We start from the raw sequence: 9,509 nt of genomic DNA on the forward strand, positions 1-9,509 counted from the left end.
GCGATGCTTTCATACAAAAAGCTGAAAGGGGCCCCAAGGAAAATGAGGAAGGAAATGGGAATGTGTATGTGGTTTTTGTATTCCCCAGGGTTCCATCACTCTTCTCATATTACTCTGGGTATCTATCTCCTGGGTAATCTCATCTCTGTCCTTAAGCTCTCCATTTGCTCTACGCAAACATTTTTTGTTGATACAAAACATCATTCAGAAAAGTATACAAAACCTAAGTTATAACTCAGAAACTTTTCAGTTTGTTCTATAATAGAAAATGGCACCCAAGTCAAGAAACATGAAGTAAACTGGATCTCAGAAGGTCTTTTGTGCCAACTTTTGGTCATCACTCCTTAAACATGAATAACTATCTTGATTTCTAACACCCAAGACTAGTTTGCTCTTGAACTTTACATAAATTGAACAGCATACATTCTTTTATGTCTAGTTTCAACGATTTAGACTCACATTACTCTTATTATGTGAGTCTAAGTAGTCCTTTATTCTCATTGCTGTATTCTATTTTACATAAATACACCACAGTTTACAGATTCTAATGTTAATAGACATTTAGGTTGTTTCTGGCATTACAAACAGAGTTGCTGTAAAGACTCTAGCATGTGTCATTGGTCAATATGTATGCATTTCTTATGGTTATATGTGTATATGGAGGAATGGAACTGGTTAACTGTATGCTGTTTCCCAGCTTAACCTGATCATTAAACGCTGAAGAATTGGGCAAGCTGCTTTTTAAAACCACTGTTAGGGGCAGAGCCTGTGGCTCAAAGGAGTAAGGCCCAGCCCCATATACTGGAGGTGGTGGGTTCAAACCCGACCTCAGCCAAAAACTGGAAAAAAAACCAAAAAAACCCAACACCGTTAGCTTGAAATTGACCGTGGTGGGATTATCAGTAACACATTCTTTCTCTCTCTCACAGGCAGTTTACCGGTACATCACCAATTATATGCAGTAATGCACACACAGACTTGTGCATTTGTTCAACTTTAGAGGCCCCAACTGCCAAAGAGGCTTTCAAAATGGTTGTACTGATGTCCCCTCCCACAGATAACGTTGCAGTTGCTCTCCAACCTTGTCATCACTTATACATCTTTCCCCCAGTTTCAGGCACTGTGGTGAACAGTATCTCATTGGGGTTTCATTTGTATTCCTGTGATGTCTAATGAAGGTGAGCCCCATTTTCTTTTGCTCATTGGTCATTTGTATATTATCTTTTGTGAAGCACCTTGCAAAGCTTTTGATCAGTTTTTCCTATTTATTTACTTCTTTATTATTGTTGATTTGTTAGAGATGTTTTATTCTTCTCCCACAACTTCCCTAAACTCAGTGGGATGTAAAACCCATTAGGCAACAAATCTTACATTTCTATCTCCAGCTCAGACCTTATTTTATACTCCTGACTCAAACCATTGCCTACCAGAAATGAACTTCCCTTACCCCTCACCACCAGATACATCATGGGCTTCTCAAAATCACTGTCCAAACCTGAACTCATACTTCACCTAGAACATACTGCTCTTTCTTTCCCCCCTTAACTATTCATTGTACCATCAACTCAGTAATTCATGCCAGAAAACCTCTAGGTCAACCCATTCTCTTTATCCTTCCTTACCTCCCATACACAGTGTATCTCTAAAACAGCTCCTCTTTCTTATTGTCCCATCCTCCATTCCTTTTTTTTTTTTTTTGAGACAGAGTTTCACTATGCCACCCTCGGTAGAATACCACAGTTTCACAGCTCACAGCAACCTCAAACTCTCGGGCCTAAGCAATTCTCATGCCTCAGCCATCTGAGTAGCTGGGACTACAGGCCCCTGCCACCATGCCCGGCTATTTTTTGTTGCTGTTGTCATTGTTGTTTAGCTGGCCCAGACTGGGTTCGAACCTGCCACCCTTGGTGTATGTGCTGGCGCTGTAACCACTGTGCTACGGGCACCGAGCCCTCTATTCCTTTTATTATTAATATACTGCAAACCTTAATACATATCATCTATATCAGTGATTTTACACCAGTGTGCCATGAAGATTTAAGATTATTTTCGAAAGAAGTTCAAAGCACAGTAAATACATTCTTGTTTTTACCTTTTATAATCAACATAATTTAACAGTGCCACACAAGTTTTACTATAAGTTTAAGTGTGCCGTGAGATAAAAAAGGTTGAAAAACACTGATCCAGACTGATACAGTGGTCACCAATTAGTTTCACACCATTCCTTGTGTTAGTGTGGTTATCTTTGTAATCCAATTAGGACATTAAAAAAGGATCAAGTCCAGTGAATGCCTTCTCTGATCTGATCTGGTTCTTATCTAAATGTCGAATCTCTCTCACAACATGTCTACACAATAACCAGAGTCCCACAAATCCACCATGCCACTTTACAATTAGTACTTCCCCCCAGAATGTTCTTTCCTCCCTCACTGGCCTAGTAAATTCCCAATCACATTTAAATCTGAATTCCTAAATATTCACCTAAAAGTGATTTCGTAAGTAGAGATAATCACTCCCTCTATGCCCAGAAAATTGTAATACCATTATTCTATGTCAACATATGACACACATCACTTTATTTTTCATCTGCCTTCCTGAGGAGGATGTCTCCTGACAGCAGTACTCTGAGGCACATACTTGGTGTCACTAGTACCTCATACAGTCCTCATCACATAAAATGTACTTAATAAATGGTTAATGAAGGAAAATATAAACAAGTGAAAAATCACCAAGTAGCTAAAAGGAATGTCACAAACTTGTTTGATAGCTTTAAGAATGTCTCTAATTTGTGAGTTATAAAAATGATCTAAGAAACTGATGAACAACATCCATCAAAAAAAGATTACAATACAATATTCCCTCTTTCCACTTTACATTGCTTCATCTTCAGGTGACATTTTTGTGGAAATCTCTCAGCAGAATACTTGGCATTGTATAAGTATCCATAATAAAAAGAGTACTCAGTGGGATGTAAAACCCCAAACAGACATACTTCACAAGCTTGTGAACAGTATTTCAAAATTTTACCCACTTATAAATACAATATTGAAGAGACCAGCATGTCTCTTAAATCTGTCTCTCTCCCTTTTTTGTGTGTGTGTGTAGTTTTTGGCTGGGGCTGGGTTTGAACCCACCACCTCCGGCATGTGGGATAGGCACCCTACTCCTTTGAGCCACAGGTGCTGCCCATGTCTCTTAAATCTCAAGGAGAAATGTAACTCTTAGTAGATTGCGACCTATATACACTGTAATATATTCTAGAGGATTTAACCAAAAAGGTAGTGAGGTGCTTGTTTTAGACAGGGGTCCTCAAACTTTTTAAACAGGGGGCCAGTTCACTGTCCCTCAGACCATTGGAGGGCCAGACAATAGTTTAAAAGGACAGGCAGCAGTGGCCAAAACACCCAACGGGCCAGATAAATGTCCTCAGTGGGCCACATGTGGCCTACAGGCCGTAGTTTGAGAATGCCCGTTTTAGAGAATGATATATAATAAGAAGAAACTTGATGCTATTTTTTCCAAGAAAAAAGCTGCTCTATCTTGCATCACAAATCCGTGATGGGACCTGTTTTATTTTTTCCCATACTGTCAAACTCCCCAGGGTCTTTTCCTGTAGTCTCTCTTCCTCCCTCCAAAAAGTCACCAGCCTATAGTTATGTTACTAAATGAAAGCATTGAGTGATTCACTGAATGGATCAGTAAGGTCTGGGTCAATGTGAAAAACAGAATAAATAAGTAACCAAGAAAGCAGTCAAATGTCGCAAGTTGCCAAAGAAAATAACTAAATGTTTAAAACTACCTTTAGTATCTTCATCTGTTGCCAATTTCATACTCAATATTTAATAATAGAAAGCAAAACTTCCCTGAGCAAGAACAAATCCTTTTCTTGGGAGGTTTCTTGCTCTCAGGTACATAGAACTCTATTGTTAAATATTACCACTAAGCTTAAGATATTTCAGTTTATTTTTAGAAACTGCACATTTATAACAATATATCTCTAATCTACACCCCTAGGAGAATAAATCAATGAACAGACTCTCAATAAAAAGCCTCTTAGAACTTGAACATGAACCGAAAGAATAAACCTGAAGGAGAAATAAAGTGACAAAAGTAGAAAATTCAAGTCCATAGGAAATGGGAGAACAACTTCAAATATGTTATTACCAATTAAGAAGTATAAAGTAGTTATGAAAAAACAAGGATTTTGGAGGCATCTTAAGCTATCACTCAAATGTAAATATCAAGTTATCTCAAGTTCTCTTAGCTAGTAGTAGTAGAAATTTTTAATCTGTAAAAATTTCAGAGATTAAGAAATGACAAGCAATAGGGCTTAAAACAAGTTAGTCAGCTAAACCTGTATGCTCATGACAGGATGGATTTATTATGAAGTTTATCTTCATAAGCTCCATTCATAGTCATAACCCTCTTGTCCCCAACCCACAATATTCTTCCTTTTTATCTCTCCTTTCACTATTCCAAGTTCAGAGGTCAAAATCTGTGGGAAAAATGGAAAAATAAATCAAAATATGTCATTCAAAGTGAGTTGAAGCCTTCTTTGCTTTCACTAAAACAAGTTTTGAAAAACTTATTAACTCGATTAGCAATTAAGACAAATATTTTAAAACAGGCTGGTATTCATTTTTTGGTTTTTTTGAGACAGAGTCTCAAGCTGTCGCTCTGGGTAGAGTGCTGTGGTATCACAGCTCACAGCAACCTCAAACTCTTGGGCTTAAGCAATTCTCTTGCCTCAGCCTCCCAAGTAGCTGAGATTACTAGCGCCTGCCACAATGCCCAGCTATTTTTGTTGTTGTTGTTGGAGTTGTCATTGCTGTTTTAGCTGGCCTGGGCTGGGTTCGAACCCACCAGCCTTGGTGTACATGGCCAGTGCCGCACCCACTGAGCTACTGGCACTGCCCTCAGGCTGGTATTCTTCATTGGATTAGTTAAAGTAGATTACAGCTAGAACTTTAGAATTGCAAAAATGTTGATGCATTTCTTGGCATATGGGCCATTAAGGAAACAACACTTACATAAAGGCCATTTTGGCCAAGAAATTTATAGGCTGTGATTCAAACGTACACACTTGCAATATGGTCACCCATGTGGTAAAAGGTAATTGTGTAACCACTGTTTGGTGAATAGCTATTTAGTGAATTCTTACCAATGATCTCCCCTTTGCTAGCTATTTCAGAAAAAAACTAAGCATCTTCATGATCAAAAGTCTTCAGTTTCACCAGGGAAACAAAATATACACACATAAACCAAAAATAATTCAAACATCTAATTGAAAATGAATTCTTTCTCTTGAGCTTTAATAAAAGAGTTGCTATAAATTTAAAATACTGTCTTAACTTCATAAAAGGGTATCTGTTTTTTTCTCTCACCAGCAAACTTTTATCACATACTCTAAGGATGTACTATAGGTATAAATTGTGCTTGGATTATATTAACACTAAACATTAAATCAGTGCTTGGGATTATGATACTCTATTTCCCTTCATTCTTTCTAGTTTTTGAAATTCTAAACAGAAGTACAACAAAAATCAAGCAATGCACCGGCTCTGCTGGGGAGCAAACAATTAAAGGAAAACAAGCTCACATCACCTTTACTTTTGCAGTTCCTTATAGTGGAGCTATTGACAGAGATCATCATTAAAATACTCTTATTTTACATATTTTCAAAGTATCATTTCTTTCAAAAGAGCTAATCTGCAGAATGAAAATTATATCCTAGTCCCCTTCCCAAAAGAAATTTATAAGACAAACAGAAACAATTCCCTGTTATGCTGTTATTTTTTTGTCCCCTCTAAAATTCATACTGAAAAACTAATCCCCAATGCACAGTATTGGGAGGTATGGCCTTTGGGAGGTGTCCTTATAAAAGAGCTTTATGGTAGTAGTTTGTTCCTCTTGCCCTTCTTTCTCTTGCCATGAAAGATCACAGGGTTCACACCCACCCCCCCCCCCATTGAAGACTGAGAGTTTAAGGAGCCATTTTGGAAACCTAGCAGCCTTCTCCAGATGCTGGTGACTTGATCTTGGATTTGCTAGCCTCCAGAACTCTAAGAAATAAATTTCTCTTCTTTATAAATTACCCAGTCTCAGGTGTTTTCTTGTAGCAACACAAAATACACTAAGACAGACCTACATTTCCATTTTACAATTAGTTAAAATTTTCCTTTGTGTGCAGCTTTCCACTATCAAGGCTAACCTTTTTTCGTCTCTGTTGCAAACTGGTATAAGAAATATCTTGGACTACACATTAAATACACAAACACTAATGAAAGCTGATAAACAAAACCCAAAAGGTCTGTACAGATATTTCATGATAGCTGACACTACAGATAAGCAAAAATATTCCTCACATACACCTCATGCAGCCCCCGGGGCCACAGGTTGGACATCCCTGTGGCAGTAGCCTGTTTATTGTCACATTTAGCGAAAATACAAAAGCTCTCAACCAAAGTCCTCGTTTTCAGCTTTTCTTCCAAATAACACCTACATTTTTTTTTAAAACCTGAGACACTCAGATCACTCCATAATTGCCTTGAATCACAAGTATTTTGAATGTGCAAGAACATAGTTCACATACAGGCTATATGATTAAAAATAGGGTTCTGAAACAGTGGAAGAGTAGTGTTACACAATTACATATTCTATAAACGATGACTTTTGTTCACTGATTTGAGATTTACATTGTATTTACATTTGGCCAGAAAGAACAGAAGCACAGATGTGAACAGGGAAGAAAAATACTGGCTAAGTCACCTAAAAAGTGCAGAAAAGACTAGGTTTCAGAATATAGGTATGTTTCCTTCTTAACGTAGATGATGGATACACAGGCATTTATTTTGTTGCTGTTGTTATTCTTTAAACTTTCATACATTGTGCACTCTATGTACAGGCGCCACATTTACTCCTCGATAAACTTTTTGTAACTCAAGAACATCATTCCAAATTTTGGAGGCTGTCTCTGTCTTCCCCAGTAATTTCTCTCAAATTGCCAATTGTAAAATGAGTTTAAGCACTCTATTTTTGTACTTAGAAGAAATAAGGAGCACAGTACTCCATCAGTAGCCACCAGTAATAATAACAGCCTCTAGATGCCTGAAGCCAGAGTTGGCAAGTCGGGCAACTAAGCAAGAGTCCTTATGAAAGGCCGTATTTCTTTAAAAAAAATTGAGGCACAACTAGATAAGAGAGATTACATACAGAGGGTACAGAAGCTGACCACCCATCAACTCTTCACCTACCCTAGTTGTTATTTTCCCAACTCACCCTGTTTCAAGTATATGCCTCTTCACAATCTGGCTTCCCGTCCTAGAATGGGGGAAATGCTGATAACAGGCCGTGCCCGAAAATGATTATTATCCACTCACCCTCAGGTCAGGAACCAATAAAATATCGTGTAAAGATCAGCTGTTTTATTACAACATTCCTCCCTCCCCCGGCTGATTTCACACACTATGCCTCACACTGCAAGTTTGTTTCTTCCAATGGAGTGCTAGTTCGTCAAAAGAAAGGTTTGTTATTCCTCTCCATGTCCAGTTTCTGTATCTCCAGCACTCTCAGCAGTAACAGGTATACAGTAGGCTTTCAGACGTGGAAATGAGGAAATTTCAAAAGAGAGGTGCTGAGCTTGACGCTCTCTCAAGCCCTTTTCAGCATTTTCATCCCGTAAATTGTGATTTTACTCCCCTACGCTTTTGACCTTTGTGAGAGTGCAGCGCTGAAAAGATTATTGCAGCGCAAATTGTAGAAGGAACCCATACTAAAACTGAGTTGATTTTGTTGTTAAAAAGCTGGCTGCACTCTACAAACTTCTAATTAAGCAACATAAGTGCAAAGACAGTTACAAAGGTTCCAGGGGACATTACCTAAGAATTCAGATATTAAGCTGGGGCGCTGAAAGCAAGTCTCCTTTTCCTCATGAAAAGGTTAACGTCGCTACTTTTTGCGCTTTCCTGAAAGTTTAACTCTTCTGGGCCCAGCACTTTCCTTCCCCGGGCAAAGTCGGTCAGCGGCGCCCGGCAGCGCGTCCTCACGCCCAGCAGAGGGCAGGTGTGCGCCGCGGCTGCGCAGGAGACAAGCCGCGGAGCCGGGGGTGCCGGAGATGCTCCCCGAGGTGGGAAGCGCTCCAAGAAGCGCTAGAGTCCATTCCACAGCGACCGTCTGGGAGTCTCCCCTGGACGGCACTAACACGTGTAGCCCTAAGAGCAGTCCCGAGCGTCCCACGGGCCCGCACGGCGCGGCGGCGACTTCCCCTTCCGCTTTTCCCCTCGTCCCCGGCCCTGCTTCCCGCCTCTTCCGCCTCTCCAGGCCCCTTTTCCGCTCTCCGGAGACCCCCTTCCGCCGCCTGCCTGCCCTGCGCTATGCCACGTCGTGCGGCGGCTCGTCGCGCCCTTTACTCATAGGCTCCCTCGCCTCCGGGCCTCTGTTTCCTTCTCCCGCCGGCTCCCGAGAACCGGGAAATCCCACCCCCGCCGCGGGACAACCCTTTCCCGCGTCCTTGTCCCGAGGGAGACGCCGAGGGCGGCCTGCAGTTGTTCTTGCTTAGACTTTTCGGTTCTGCGGCGCAGGTTAGGGCTGGTGCAGGCAGGGCTGCCGAACTCCGCTTCTCGACATGCGCCACTGTAAACATCGCAGTTGCAGGAATGAAGCCAGGTGAGGGCAATAGCGAAAAGGGAAGGGAGGGAGACATACTGAAGGCTGTCCTTTCAAGATATCTTACCTGAGTTGAATGTCCTGAATGTGACGTTGCCTTTATAAAGTTCAGAAAGCTTAAAATACTGCGCCGTTACCTGTATTATGCGGCAGACAGGAGGTCTTTGGAAGACAGATGAAGGGGGACGTCATATTACACCACGATTGGGATCGTTTGTCAAAGTTTGAAGGACTCAAGGTGGATCTTCGGTAGTTGATGCCAAACATAAACGCAGCTACATATTAAAGAAGTGGAAGCAGATTTTATTCAGTAACTAATGACAGAAGGAGAAAACTGAGCTATGTTGCGGTTTGTGCAGGGGTGATTTGGGCGTTTTAAAGGGAGGAAGAAAAAGAGGGGAATGTGAGCGCTCATTAGAGTCTGAAGAAGTACAAAGGGTTGTTGATAAGTGTAAACGTGATTAGGCCAGCTATATTTGTTAGCTGGCAGTTATCTAGGTTAGGATTCTAACCTCCCACAGAGGATGGGAGATAGTCCTTATCCTTCATTTTAAGAAGTGATTTTCAGGTCCTTGAGAGAGGGCTTCTGAGTTGCAAGACACACACATATAAGCCCCTCTTATTAAAAGCACGAAGAAAGGTTGATCGGGGCCTATTGTCAACTGTGTGTTGGCTAGAACTAGTTGAGCTTTCTCAGGCAAGCGCTGTACAGGTGGCTGGGGTCATCTAGACACAGGGCTTTATGTTGCTAGAAGCTCTACTAGAGTTTTGTCAGGTCTTAGCGCAGGGTTTTGGATGGCAATATGTGCCTGGAGTTCTGCAGTTGTCTTAGATAAGGTATGAGT

At 40.8% G+C, this 9,509-nt stretch overlaps 1 protein-coding gene across 2 annotated transcripts in view; it reads right to left on the minus strand.

Moving 5' to 3' along the window:
* ECHDC1 (ethylmalonyl-CoA decarboxylase 1) overlaps window positions 1-8,253 on the minus strand; it is a 34,069-nt gene extending 25,816 nt beyond the window's left edge. Inside the window, exon 1 of one of the 2 annotated variants that reach the window (XM_012806082.2) lies at window positions 7,878-8,253. The gene's annotated coding sequence lies outside the window, so the exon portion shown is untranslated. Of the gene's footprint in view, window positions 1-7,278; window positions 7,343-7,877 lie in introns of those variants that run through there. The other variant, XM_023513430.1, reaches the window with a different exon arrangement.
* Window positions 8,254-9,509: the final 1,256 nt, after the last annotated feature.

This window comes from Otolemur garnettii, unplaced genomic scaffold (assembly GCF_000181295.1).
Source record: "Otolemur garnettii isolate 467f Iridium unplaced genomic scaffold, OtoGar3 scaffold00002, whole genome shotgun sequence".
NCBI classification, from domain to species: domain Eukaryota; kingdom Metazoa; phylum Chordata; class Mammalia; order Primates; family Galagidae; genus Otolemur; species Otolemur garnettii.